The sequence below is a fragment of the Capra hircus genome, chromosome 24 (genome assembly GCF_001704415.2).
Source record: "Capra hircus breed San Clemente chromosome 24, ASM170441v1, whole genome shotgun sequence".
Taxonomy (NCBI): Eukaryota; Metazoa; Chordata; class Mammalia; order Artiodactyla; family Bovidae; genus Capra; species Capra hircus.
Genome location: NC_030831.1, coordinates 51,127,829 through 51,143,060, shown reverse-complemented (window position 1 = coordinate 51,143,060; position 15,232 = coordinate 51,127,829). Strand labels below are relative to the sequence as shown.

Here is a 15,232-nt window from a genome sequence, read left to right as displayed (position 1 = left end):
CCAGTTTCTTGGGCTTTCTTTCCATCTCTCCCAAAGCCAAAATGGGGACTATTAGCTCCTCATCAGTCCTTGAAAGAAAGGATTTGTTTTTTTAAAGCCTTTGAAAAACAGTAGAGGTTTTGTCAAGTTCACCAACAGTTACAGCAGAACTATAGACATTCCCAGGTTAGCCAGCCTTTTAATAAACACCAACCTGAGAACGATGTGCTCTGCACCACTGATCATCTTGTTATAACTGGTGTAAGTGGAATAATTTGACTATGATTCATCAGGTTGCAGGGGGAACAGGGGACCTGGAGAACATTTTTAGAGAAGATGGTGTGAGTGAAGAATAGCACCCAGGTCAAAGCAAGTCCGCCTTTACTCTCTCCACTAAGCCAAATCCTATCAAAAGGGTTTGATCAATTCTGTATATGAGAGCAGAGGGTCTGGGTTTAGAAAGAATAGCATGTGAGAATGTTTAACGTATTGAGGAGAACTCTGCTGGGGGAAGCAGATGCTAATCCCATATTTTTCTGAATCTGCAATAAGAAAGAAAGATCAGTCTTGTACGTGGAATCGAATTTTTCTTACCTGTAATATCTTTTCTGTGATATCACAGATAAAGATGGTGGTGGTTTAGTTGCTAAGTCATGCCTGATTCTTGCGACCCCACAGACTGTAGTCTGCCAAGATCCTCTGTCCATGGTATCACAGATAAGCCAGGTAGACCAGAGCTATCTTGCTGACAGAAATATCTCTCACAGGGCATGTGAGAGATGGACAGACGACACGGTCTAGCCGGGGCCCAGGAGGGGATATTTCCAATGGTGGGCAGGAATCCGGTCTCTGGATTCTCAGTCTGCGTTCTTCACAGGGCACCACAAGCTCCACAGGGGTTTCTCCTGTTGAACTTCTGAGCATGTCCCGGGGCCTCGTCCATCGGGAGCGAGGCTGACCTCTACTGGCCCAGCCGGCCATGTCAGGATGACCCAGCCACTTGCCTTTCCAGGGCCAACTGGCTAGGTTTTCCCCTTGGCCATTCTCCCTCCCCCCACAGACGAGAACAATGCCGAGCATTCATGGAACAATTTTCCTAGTGAACCCACAAATCGCCCCTCCGGCTCTGCAGGGAGGACAGGAGGGAAGATGATGAAGTTAGGATTAAGTGTCAGCACTGCCCACACTCCAAAATCAGATGGTCTCTCCTTCACTCAAGCTTTTATTAGAATAAAAAAGCTTATGCTATTTGATCCCCAGAAAGCCAGACTCACACAGCTAGTGATTTTGAAAACTAGAATGTCTTATGGAAATCCAGGAAGGGGCAGGGGCAAAAAAGCCCCAGATACAAGGGTGCAGAGCCTTAGGAAACAGGAAATGCAAAGCAGAGAGATGTCTGTCAGTTTAAATCCCAGCTCCTTGGCATTATTTACAATAGCCAAGATATGGAAGCAACCTGGATGTCCATCAACAGAGGAATGGGTAAAGAAGACGGGGTACCTACATACAATGGAATACGGCTGCTGCTGCTGCTGCTGCTGCTGAGTCGCTTCAGTCATGTCCAACTCTGTGTGACCCCAGAGACGGCAGCCCTCCAAGCTCCTCCATCCATGGGATTTTCCAGGTGAGAGTGCTGGAGTGGGTTGCCATTGCCTTCTCCACAATGGAGTACTACTCAGCCATAAAAAAAAAGAATGAAATGATTCTTGCAGCAACTTGGCTAGACCTAGAGATTATTATACTAAGTGAAGTAACTCTGAAAGAGAAAGACAAGTGCCATATAATATCATTAATCTAAAATATGACACAAAGGAACAGCTTATCTATGAAACAGAGAGAGACTCACAGACACAGTGAACAGACTGTGGCTGCCAAGGGTTTTGTGGTGGGAGGGGGATGGATTGGGCATCTAGAATTCGCAGATGCAAACTAGTATATAAGGAATGGATAAGCAAGGTCCTGTTGAATAGCACAGGGAGCTATATTCAGTATTCTGTGATAAACTGTAATAGAAAAGAATATATGTATATATATATAACTGAATCACTTTTCCTTAGGGCAGAAGTCAACACAATGCTGTAAATCAAGTATACTTCAATCAATTAATCAATCCTGGCTTCTCTTACTAACAGTGTGTTTGATTCTTCTTCTAAGCCTCTGTCTTCATCTGCAAGATGGGGGATAATCCCCATACCCCAGGCTGAGAACTGAATGAGACACTGTGTCTGCAGCACTCACTATACCGCTCAGTGAAGAACCGCTAGTTGTGCATAAATATGAAGTAGGTGGTCATACCCAAGAAACACCAGAGGCTCAGCAGGGGTTAAAAGACTCTCATATTGCTTGCCCCTCTACTCCTGTGTCAACATCAGCCACCCCAGGGGTTGATCACTTTTGCCGAGTTGATCACTTTCACCAAATTGCTGTCTTCTCCCACTCGGCTATTCTGACATAGAGTGGGGGTGCTTAGAAAGGTGACATCAGCCAAGCAGACAGCGCAGCCGTGAGTGGGTTGGCTGGGTTAACAGGCTTGACTCTGGTAGAGTTAAGCACATATCACCCATGCCACTCAGTGGATTCCTCCAGTCACAGGATCCACCCAACCACAGAGCTCAGATCAGCTCAGCTAGGGAGAAAGAAAAGTTCTGACCCAAGATCCAAGTTGCAGAGGAAGAATTGATGTTTGGGCATCTGAACACTTTAAAGAGGGAAGCCTAGCCAGGAGGACACATTGTACATTAACGTGAACCCCAAGAGGCCCTGCAGAAGCCGTAGTGAAGAAGCCGCTGCTGGAATGGAATTTTAAAAAGGAAGACCTGCTTTTGACCGCTGCATCCACGTCTTGCTGGTCTTGTGATCCTGAGTAAGTTAGGGTCCTTCCTTTGCATCTCGAAGCCTTTGTAAAAATGAAGGTTAGATCAGGTGGACTCAAAGCTTTCTTCAGTCTCTCCCGAGGGTCCCTGGAGAGGACATGAAACTCCTCCCGCACAAAGTCTGGGTGGCCTTCATTTATATTTCTCTGGGGGAGGGAACAATGGTTCTCTCTAAAATCCTCACCAAGTCAAGACGATGATGTGCCTCAGAGTCCTGATGGCGTATGAATTCTGGCTTCCCGTTTGGTCCAGAGATTCTCTTTGTAACAGATCCTGCAGACCCTCAGTAGAAGGAGGAGATCTCTGCTTCGGCTGCTCTGAGGTATACATGGTGGGCAGCAGCCAGGAGGGAGGGAGGCGGCCAACCCCACACACCCCGCGTGCAGCTTGGCACTCTGTGGCCCCGTGCGTCTGCAACTCATGCCCATTCCCCACTTGCCCGTCCCCATGCCTTCCAGCACCAGTTCTCAGCTCCTGGACTGTTTCACGGCCCAGCTGGTGCTCTTTTCCCCCGCAAGCTGCCTTAGAACACACAGCCCTGCTGTCTGTCCACACCCCTCCACCAAAGCCACATTCTTCCCCAGCAGCACCGTGCCACCAGCCCAGGGGACTGTGAGCCCACTGTCCTGTCCCCAAGGGCCAAGGACAAGCAGCCAAGCCTGGTTCCCTTCCTATTCCTTTCATTGCACACACACGCCCACAGACACACACACACGCACCGAGGTGGGCTCACACAGCCTCCGTTTCAGCCTTCCCTCTTCCCTCGACACATCCCTTCTTATCTGGATTCTTCTTCCAAATGAATTCGGTTTAGTTGCAGAGCTAGAATGAAGGACTTAGCTGTTTCCCTTCTATATAAACCATAAGTCAGCACCTTCACTCAACACACATTTGTAATCGGCCTACCATGTGTCAAGGATTGAGATGAATCAGACACAGTCCACAGAGTGTTAAGGACCAAACCACTGATGAGTGAGTCATCCAGAAGCTGTTCCTTTAGCAGAGTTAACCAATGCATTCAAGCTAGCAATCTCTCAAAGGGGTCTTGCCAATAACTCAATTATGATGTCTGAATCGCAAACCCTCTCTCCACAGCATTTCCACCAGGGTTTCCTGTTCTGCCCATCACTCTCATGTAACGGGAGGAGTGTGATCTGAGTGACAGGCTGTAGGACTGCAGAAGGGCACTGCTTAGAGGTTCGGAGGTTAGAGGTTAGGAGCTCTGCAGTCTAACAGCAATGTCACTTCTGTGACCTGGGTACAGCTCTGTGCTGCTCTGTGACCTGGGCAGACTGGACCCATCGTTTCCAGTGTCGCCGGCATCCACTGCATCAATTCATTATGGAAAGAGAGAAGGGCAGTTTGAAATCACCAAGCAGGGGAAATGACAGAGGAAATGACTCTCTTATGCCAAGGGCTAAAGGGAGGTCTGTGATATTCAAAGGGACCAAGGTAAGTGAGGTTCCCCAGGGAGCGGGTTGGATGCAGACAGGAGCAATTAACCAGGCAGAGAGACCCCGCCTGAGTGGTTGGACTGACATTAAGAATGACATCATCTTCTCGCCCCAGGGAAAGCTTAATGAGAATATGCTCCTGAAGATAGCAGACTTGTTCATTAAAAGCCTGTGTGTGGGTGTGTGTATGTGGGTGTGTGAGTGCACATGTGTGCGTGCTTCTCCATGACTTCCTCTGAGTGCCAGCTACTACCCCATCCATGCACAGATTATCCTTTCAAGGACCCTGTCTTTGCTTTCTAATTGTCTCCTAGTCTGAGACATTAAATGGAATCACGTGAAAAGTCTCCCTTTCTTCCCTCCTCCCGCCTCCTATTTCTGGAGTTCCCCTCCCCAGAGACAGTCACTATTACCATCTTCTTAAATCAACTTCGAAAGGTGTTTTCTGCAGAGACCTGAACTTACTTATTCACAGTGCCCCATTCAGAGAAAGGTGCTGCTTTTTTTTCTAAGTTTTGTTCAGCCTCAGTGTAACTAGTTTAAACAGTCCCCATGTCCTCAGAAAGTTGCATAAATATAATTTTATTATGATAGATGTAGATAGGAAAAAAATTTTTAAGTCATATAAAAAGAAAAAATGTTCTAAGCCTTATTAGATGATTTTATTGGTGGTGGTGGTGGTTAGTCGCCAAGTCATGTCTGACTCTTTGAGACCCTATGGACTGTAGCCTGACAGGCTTTCCTATCCATGGGATTTCCCAGGCCAGAAATACTGAAGTGGATTGCCATTTCCTTCTCCAGGGGAGTCTTCCCAACCCAGGGATCAAACCCGCATCTCCTGCCTTGAAGGCAGATTCTTTACCCCTGAGCCACCAAGGAAGACCTATTAGGTGATTTAAAACTGGAAAGAAAAAAAAAAAACTTTGTGTTAATAAAAAATTATCTCTCCCCTTCTCAATCATTTAATCAGTTGTGTGTGGAGGTTTTCTTCAGTTGAGCGTTACTGTGTTTGAATTGTTCTCATGATAAAAAAAAAATACATTATGACTTTTTGGATGATATGTAGTTTTATACTTTTCCATAATGATCCAAGAGAGAGCATCAGTATTCAAATGCCAGCAGGATAGTGGTGCCCCAGAAAAACACACAGCAAGTGACCTAAATAAGGATCAAGTTTAGGCAACACTCTGAAACTGCCAGCAAGAGATTTACAAGTAATGGATGAGCACCCATCAGAAGCCCAGCGCTGCCTGCGAAAGGTAAGATGCTTACCTAAGGCGCTTCCCTGGTGGCTCAGATGATAAAGAATCTGCCTGCAATGTAGGAGACCTGGGTTTGATCCCTGGGTTGGGAAGATCCCCTGGAAAAGGGAATGGCAACCCACTCCAGTATTCTGTCCTGGAGAATCCCCATGGACAGAGGGAGCCTGGCAGGCTACAGTCCATGAGGTCACCAAGAGTTGGACACGGCTGAGCAACTAACACACACAAGAGGCTTGCACCTTAGTGAAGACAAATCTTGAAACAATTTGAGGGCAATCATGAAACTTAGTGGAATTACAAGCTGATTTCATGCATAACTGCGCCAGACTTCCAGTGTAGCTGGAGAGCAGAGAAGGGATGCAGGGGAGGTCAGCGTGACCAGAGGAGTAGAAAGGTTTATTGGAGGCACTGGAAGTTGAATGTGGCTTTAAGAGTGATGTTGGACCGGGGAGAGGAGTGTATATTAGAGTCCTAGGACTGTTGCACAAAGCACCACAAACTAGGCAGCTTAAAACAACAGACGTTTACTCTCCCACAGTGCTGGAGGCCAACATATGAAATCCATCAGCAGGGCCATGCTCCCCCTGAAAGCTGTAGAGGAGACTCCTTCCTTGCCTGGTGGTAACCAGCAGTTCTGGTGTCCCCTAGCTTGTAATGCATCACTCCAGTCTCCACCTCTGTCATCATGCAGCACCATCTTCTTTCTCCCTGTGTGTCTCTTTTCACATGAGGTCTTCCTCTCTTATGAGGACGTGAGTCAGAAGGATGAAGGGCCCACCCTACTCCAGTGTGATCTCACCTCAACACCTGCAATGACCCTGTTTCCAAATAGGATCGCATTCTGAGGCCCTGGGGGTTAAGACTTCAATGTATCTTTCAACGGAGGCTGTGTGTGCTCAGCCATGTCCAACCTCTTTGCAACTCCGTGGGTGGTAGCCTGCCAGGCTCCTCTGTCCATGGGATTTTCCAGGCAAGAACACTGGAGTGGATTGCCATTTCTTCCTCCAGGGGATCTTCCTGACCCAGGGATGGAACCCACGTCTCTTGCATTTCCTGCCTTGGCAGGCAGATTCTTCACCACTGCACCAGCTGGGAAGCTCAGCTTTCAAAGGGAAAACAATTTGAACGGTAACAGATACCAAGAGTTTTCTACATGACTCCATTTCCAGTCCACCTCACTTCCCACCACTGCCCAACATCAACGTGCACAGAATTCAGCCCTTTCTTCTCTAAGAACCTCCGCCTCTGCTAGGAACCGCTTTACACAGCCTCTCTGTGGAGTTTCTCATCACCCAGAACTCCTGCTCCTGCAAAAAGCAAACTCAGATGCTCTTGACCGAGCTGTTTCCTGCCCTTCTGCTGTGCCTTGTCTCTCCCTGCTTCCTCAGAACCCCAGGCCCTCGGTTCCTCTTCCTAGTCTGCTCCCCACTCCTGATTCCCAGCCCTTTTCACCGCCTCAGGTCCCCTCCGCCCCCGATGCCCCCGTGCTCTCATCAGCATCCTTGCTCTCCTAGCAGCCGCTGGGCCCAAACTTGCATGAAGGCTGCATCTTCCAACCACGGAACCACAGTGTCGGAGAAAACCAGAAAATACAAAGACGGCTTTGCCTATTCACTTTCAGTAAATAATTTCAGTCTCAGCTGGGTCTTAGCTTGCGCCTTCTCTTCCTGCTAGATACCTTTTGCAGTTTCCCACATCAGCTTCCCACCTCCCCGTTTCCTCTCCTCCCTCTGGAAATGGCATTTCTTTATTTTGTGGACTAAAGAGAGGCCATCAAATATAACCTCCTCCTTCTAGAACTCAGAGTGCACACCCCACTTTACTCTCATGTGGTCCCTCTTCTGAAGTCCCACGACATTTTCATATGGAGAACGGAATTCGGGTTCCTGAATTCCTCCCAACGGCCAGGCTGTGTGGTCAGGCCACTCACGATAACCGTTCCCTTGTTCTCCGTACATCCCCTGCCTCACCAGTGCCTGCCTCACCTACACCCGACTCACACGACTGACCTTCTGACATGCATACCTCCGCCCCAGCCAGTGTTCTTCCTTTTCAAAGGACCCATGAGGAATATACTGTTTTGCTACTCTTTTCCCTTGTTACCGATGAGCCAACCTGATGTCAGTTCCCCTATAACTGGTATGCCTCCTTCTCCCCCACAGAATGAAGACTGCCATCAGGCCCTGCCAGCTGTCCACTGCACATGGTGGGGTGCCACTCCAGGACTTTATTTCAGACGTGTGAGCTCCCCTATCCATTGATGTCTTTGTGGCGACGCTGAGCTCTTTCTTTAGTCTTGAAGCGGAGTAAGTACAGACCTTGCAGGCATGTGGGGTGCAGCCCAACGCAGGCATTACGCAGGTGTTTTCCTTTACTAGCTCGTGTATACTTCCCCCATGATGCTCGCACTGTTCTTCTCTGCCAGTTTATCCTTCTATCCGACCTCCTAACTACAGGCTTCTTGGGAAAATCTCCTGGCTATCTCTAATTTTCATGCATCATTTCATGTAATCCTCTAAAACTTTATGCACTAAGGAGAGAACTGCTATTATCTCTAAGCTACAGATGAGGAAACAAGCTCACTGGTTTTTTTGTTGGTTTGTTTGTGTTTTAATTGGAGGCTGATTACAATATTGTAAGCTCACTGTTTTGACAGAAGTTTTCACTTACGTCTCAGGTTCAAAGGATTTGTTAACAAAATAGGCCGCGCTCGTTATGTACAAATAAATAACACAAATATTTATTAGAGAATTATCTAGCTTACTCTCAACATACTAACGTTAAAAGAAAAGAGAAATAGAGCAGAGAATACATCACCTAATTGGGTTTTGACCAACATCCAGACTTAAACAGCGCTGGAGTCCCAACCAGGAAAGGGTCCCAGGCAGCGTGTCTGCTCCATAGGTGAGACTTCAAAGATTGCAGTTTGGGGGTTCCGTTTATAATCCCAGAGAGGTGGCAAGCTGTTATCATCATCAATGCTTGAACAAATTGCAGCTCTGATTTCATGTTAATGCTGTCTGCTTTATTGTGTGAAACTTGGAATGCTGCTAAGCCTGGGGCTTGGTTGGCCAGGCCCCCTCCAGGGGCTCAACACTCTCAAGATTCCTTCCCGCATCTGATCTGTGTCCCTGCAAGTCCTGCACGCACAGCAGGCAGTCACTCCCAGTCACTCCCAGCCAGAGCAGTGTCCAGGCAGGCTCGAAGCAAGGTCAGAGGCCCCGCTCTGCTTTGTCTCTGAAGCCTAAGCCAGACTATTTGTTTAATTTCCCTGACACTCATCAAGGTTAAGTCACTTGGCCAAGTACCACTTGGAAACAGCAGAGCCGGGATGCAGGCGTGAGTCCATCCGGCGGCAAAGCCCGTCCGCTCCCCACCACATCACCCTGAACAAGGGGAGGGCTTGCAGCCCCGGACAGGAGAGGAAATGAGAGCCAGCTCCTGTCGACTCCATCAGCAGCTTCCCTCCTCTTCAACCGAGAGCCACCCCCAGAGTCTGGAGTAAGAAACGTGTAAGAATTACTCCACCTCAGTAGGACACGCTTTCATTCATGCGCCCAGCAGATACGTAACATTGTGCTAGCAGCTGGGGACAAAGGCAGAGCTGGGCTCTGACCCCCTCAGACCTTTCTGCCTGAGGACCCTCTCCAAGAAAGGCTCGACCTACCATAAGGGGGCCGTCCCCAGCCCCATGCCCCGCCTGTCCACAGCCCTTCCATGTAGTTCAGGACACTGGAGCCCCACAGTAGGCACACTTGGTGGGAAGGGGCAGGAGGGGAGCCTGGGGAAGGTGAGAAAAGGGTGGGTTGGACTCTAGCTTCCTCTCCTTGAGCCATTCCACCTGCCATCACTGAATTTATGGGTCACAGTTCTGGTTCAGAACCACTCCTGAGGCCCGTAGCTCACAGGCAGAGCCCCACACTCGCTCTCACTGCAGCTGTAACCTGTCCCCACTGCCACGTGAAATGCGTGCCTATCTCCTGACAGGCTTCTGCTGGCACCAGGTTTCTTGACTTTAACTACTGGGGTTTGGGTTGCATAGCTCCTTGCTGTACGGGGTGTCCAGTACATGTTGTATATTTAGCAATATCCGTGGTCTCAACCCACAGTCCCCCAGTAGCAACACCACTGCCACCCCACGTACAACAAATGCCAAAAATGCCGCTCAGACATCACTTAATGTAACCTGGGGCGAGGGGGTGGTACAAAAATCAGCCCTAGTTCAAGTGAATTAAAAACTGCTGAGATGGGCAAAATGTATCCAAAATGATACAGGCACCACTATGCTCATGGCAGTACTATTTATTCACCAAGATATGGAGGCAACCTAAATGCCCACCGACAGAGGAGTGGATAAACAGATGTGGTGCGTGTGCAACGGAATACTGCTCAATCACATTAATAAAAAAGGAACACAATAATGCCATTTGCAGCAGCTTGAGATTATCGTACTAAATGAAGTAAGTCGCAAACGGAAAGAGAAACACCTTATGATAGCACTTACATGTGGGAACTAAAATATGACGTGAATGAACCTGTATCCCAAACGGAAACAGACTCTTGGACACAGAGAGCAGGCTGGCGGTTGCCTGGGGAAGGCGGTATTGAGGGGAGTGATGGCGTGGTAAGGCTGGGGTTAGCAGATGCAAGCTCTTACATATAGAACAGGTAAACAGGTTCTACTGTGTAATACAGAGGACTATTTTATTCAATATCCTATGCTAAATCTTAATGGAAAAGAATGTTAAAGAACAAGTATATATAAACATAAATATATATATGTATAACTGAATCACTTTGTTGTACAGCAGTAATTAACACAACATTCTAAATCAACTATACTTCAATTTTAAAAATAAAGTAAGAAAGAAGAAGAAAAAAAGATTAAAAAATATGCTGAGGATCAGTGCCTATATTTTGGTAGGTATTGTCACATATTATTAAAATTGCCCTTTCTGTGGTCCTAAACAGTAACACAGCTCCAAAATAAAAATAAATTGCTTGGATGACCTCCAAAGAGCCAAGTGGGAAGCCCCATGACCTGAGTGCCACGGAGAAGCCATTCTGAGGAAGAGAATCACAGCCAGGAATCTCCCTCAGAAGATGACTGCGGACGGAACAGCCAGCATCCATACACGCAGCTCATCTGGAAATGCTGAGCCATCCAAGTGTGGCCAGAGTCGCAGGACGTGTGCAGCAAGGACCACAACAGGATAAATTACAAGCTAATCCTCCCCGAGGCCTCGGATCTGAATGGTTCAGTTGTGGGCTTTTCTTCCCATCATTTTCTGCCAGCAAGCTGGTCACTGTCACCTCCTAAAATGCTTTTGTTAGAGTGTGGTCTCTTTCTCACACCAAAGGGGCTTTCCAAGTGGCGCTAGCAGTGAAGAGCCCGCCAGTGCAGGAGACACGGGAGGCGTGGGCTCAATCCCTGGATCAGGAAGATCCCCTGGAGAAGGGCATGGCACCCCACTCCCATATTCTTGCCTGGGAAACCTCATGGTTGGAGGAGCCTGGTGGGCTACAGTCCAGACGGTCACAAAGAGTCAGACTCGACTGAAGCAACTTTGCGTACACCGTAAATCACTGACCTTTAATCTCTAATTAACTAAGAAATTCATTGACCTCCGGCCCTGTGGTAATTAGACACGTCAGCCGGCTTTGATGGGAAGTTTTCTGTGTCGCTGGGATCGTCTCAATAAATGGCTTGGCAGCTATGTCCTCTACATGCCAGGATGAAATTGGCTGGATTTAAGTGTGGCAATTTGGAGAGAGTTTTGTGGGTTTTTTTAACTAGCTCAGTTAACCCCAGAACATCTTAATGAGTACGTCGAGAAGCCTCCCCTCAGGAGGGTCCTCTGTGAGCCTGAGGACCCCAGCACTGAGGAAGCAAACCTGGGGCAGCGAAGCAGAGAAGGACAGGGGAAGGAAAGAGGGAAACGCCCTCCAGCTTGGCTTCCTGCCTGCCTTTGTTGAAGGCTGGTGGGGACTGTGGTTTCTGGGGGAGCGACCATTCAGTAAGTATCGATTGAAGGGCTACCTTTGCGCCCAACCCAGTAGGATTGGCTGGAACTGTCTTACTGTCTAGGCTCATTCTAAAGCAGAATTGGACTCTAGCTCCCCAGTAAGGACTGGAATGTGTGCCGTTGGGAGTGTGTGGCCAAGAAATGGGGTCAGGCATCCCGCCTCAAGCCAGTTCAGTCTCGTCTGACAGTACAGACGAGAAGGTCAAAGAGACCCTGCCCTCATGGGCTGCCACCAAGAATTTCTGACCCTAAGTGGAAAACGGAAGACTTCTGGAAATCTTTGGGCCTTCAAGCTTTTCTCCAGCAGACCCCGAGGCCCCCGCTGATGACATGCAATTGTGTGGCTCTCACACTGGGATCCAACCACTGAGCAAGCTGCAGTCCATCCCTCATGGGTCTCCACGACAAGGAAACTAACACATTGCAATTAACATCCCACTTCTGGCATGGCCGCAGATGTCCAGAAAGCGGCTTGGCCACTGGGAGGGCTACCTTCTGGCATTTTTCAATGTGGCACCCTAACCACCTACCTCAAAGTTGTTCATGGAGCATGTTTAAAATGTGTGTTAGAAAAGCAGCCCCACGCTGGCCTGAACAAATCCAGCCCAAGGTGGTAAGGACCAAGTATCTGATTATTTCAATCACACTGTAGGTGATTCTAACCAATACTGATTTGGGAATCGTTGGAAGGTGAAAAGACCTGGACCCGGAGGACCGATTGAGGGCCAATTGACTTAGGTTCAAACCTAGCACTGTTACTTCTGGACTGTGTGAACTTAAACAAGTTATTTAGCTTGATCTTTGTCTCTAAAATCATAAAAATAAAGCCTACCAGATGGGATTTGGTATAAGAATCAATACAGTAATGTATATAAAAGGTTTAGTCCACTGCATGAGCTCAGTAATGGTGCTTTGCTGTTATTGTCACCATAGCTTTATGGAATTTAGACAAACAATCACACCAACTACTGGGCCTCAGAGTAGCTGAATCTTCTAGCTATGGAACTCTCTAGCTATGTTCCTGTTGCGATTACAACAGCCAGAACTGGGACCATGTTAGCCAGGGTCACTGGATTCCCCTCCACTGCAATCTCTGAGGCCCTGAGGACCTTACAGAGTGTTTAAGCCTTCAGAATTTCCAGAAGGGAAGGCAGACAGATTGCTGGGGGAAAAGATCCTAGTAATTCATCTCCTCCTTTACAAACTCTCAAGCCCCGGGACTTGTAAAGACCCTGATCTCAGCAGCACACACATCACATTGAACTGGCCTTGCCTGCAGCTCCACTGTGCCAAGGCGCGTATGTTACAAGGCAACTGACAGGCACAATGTGATAAGCAAGCTATTTTCTGAGTCGGCACAAGGAATGTTTAATATTCCAGAACTCATACAAATGGAAGAGGCTGCTAAACTGCAGTGTCAGAGAGTTCTGCACAGGAGCATTATGCATTTTGCAAAGAAATTATTTTTAAAAGCTTCTCCACTGACAGTTTCTTCAAAGAGAGACAATTGTTCCTTTCAGAATCTCCTGTGTTCTAACATAGATGAAGTGCTTAGGCCTGCCTATGGGGTTTGAAGGGCTTCTTTATGCTCTTATTTCTGCTCTGGATTACTCCAAGCCCTCAGATTCAGAGAGAAATCAAGTCCCAAGTCTGGGCATTTCACAGAAGCTCTCCTGATCGCCAAGTTCTGAACTGAAAGAACAAGACCTCTGTTTAAAAGGGAGGTTTCTCCAGGAAGCTATTCTTGGGACTAATCCTTATTTCATAGCATCACTGTCCTAATTGATCCCAAGGGCTGGCGAGTGTGAAGGTCCTGATACAGACTGAATGTCTGTGCCCACCCCGCCAAAACTCATAGGTGAAAACAGTCTCTAATGAGATGGCGTTGGAAGGTGGGATGTTAGAGGTGATTAGGTCATGAAGGTGGAGCCCTCAAGAATGGCTAAGACTCCCATGCTCCCAATGCAGGGTGACCGTGTTCAGTCTGGTCAGGAAACTACAACTCCCATGCGGCAACTGAAAAGATCCCACATTCCACAATGGAGATAGAAGATCCTGCATGCTGCAACTAAGACCCAGCAATCACATACAGAAATAAATAATTTTTTAAGAAGAGTGGGGTTAGTGTCTTCTAAAAGAAACCCCAAAGAGCTCCCTCACCCCCTCCACCCTGTGAGAACACAGCTTGAAGAGGGGACAGTCACCTAAGAATCTGGAAGAAGGCCCTTGGTAGACGCTGAATCTATGGGCGTCTTGATCTTGGACTCCTCCACCTCCAGCACTACGAGAAATACATTTCTGTTGTTTATAAGCCACCCAGTCTATGGTATTGTGGGATAGCAGCCCAAATCAAGATAGGTCCTTTAAGAAGTTGGCCTAACTAGTATTTTAATGACTTACTGAACTATTTCAGGAATTTTAAACATAAGAGGTTTCATCTATGGTTTTTTTTGTTTGTTTCTTAATTTGGGTGATGGGCACATGGATATCCATTATTTTATCCTATATGTCTGAAATACTGAATTGTCCAAAAAGTTCATTCCAGTTTCCTGTATGATGTCATGGAACATAACATCTTTATATTTCATTAAAAATAACACTTCCAAATATGCAATGAACCTGTCCAGGAAAATATCTGGTCATTGTCCCTAATCAATCCCGGCATCACCAGGCTGTGGCATGGATTCCTGCTCCCCCTCTTTTGATCATCCTAGCACACAGTAGCTATGAATCCCCACCAGACATCTTTTGGGAGCATAGGGTTTTAAGTTTCCATCACATTGCACAGGGATGGACATCCGGTAAGTACTGAAAGTAGAAAGTGAAAATGTTAGTTGCTCAGTCGTCTCTGACTCTTTGCAGCCCCATGGATTGTAGCCCACCAGGCTTCTCTGTCCATGGGATTTCCCAGGCAAGAAAACTGGAGTGGATAGCCATTCCCTTCTTCAGGGGATCTTCCTGACCCAGGGGTCCGAACCTGGGTCTGTCACATTGCAGGTAGATTCTTTATCATCCGAGCCACCAGGGAAGTCCCCTGGTCAGTACTACTTACTGAATTTTTTGCTTATTAAGTTGAGGCCTCTGGAACCTCTTAGAACCAGCTTTTCCCCTCTCTCTTCTCCCTAAACAGACCCCCTGCATGATAGCTGAGGCCATTCCAGTGCACGTATATTTAATGACAGAGTGACAGAATCTTGAGTTGTGCAACATGAATTTTTATAAATCACATTCATACATGCTCCTATTGCATGTAATTTATCTTTAAAATGTGGCTCAGATGGTGAAGAATCTGTCTGCAACCCTGGAGACCTGGGTTCAATCCCTGGGTCAGGAAGATCCTCTGAAGAAGGGAATTAGTACCCACTCCAGTATTCTTGCCGGGAAAACCCTTGGACAGAAGAGACTGGCAAGCTACAGTTCACGGGGGCACAAAGCATCAGACGCAGCTGAGCAACTAACACATGCTCACGTTAATGAGCCCAGTTTGGCGTGAGTTTAAAGCATCACCCGTTTTCCAAAGTTTATTCTGTTCTCATGCTCCCTTCAGCTGTCCCTTTGGCTTTTTTTCTAGCCTATGCCTTTGAATTGTTTTCTTCTGGGTTACCCCACTTCCATCTTCCATTTCGAAATGCTCTCAA

General features: G+C 47.4%; 1 long non-coding RNA gene across 1 annotated transcript in view; it reads right to left on the bottom strand.

Moving 5' to 3' along the window:
• LOC108633768 overlaps positions 1–8,697 on the bottom strand; it is a 59,584-nt gene extending 50,887 nt beyond the window's left edge. The window contains exon 1 of the long non-coding RNA XR_001917142.1: positions 8,386–8,697. This is a non-coding gene — a long non-coding RNA (uncharacterized LOC108633768). The remainder of the gene's footprint in view (positions 1–8,385) is intronic.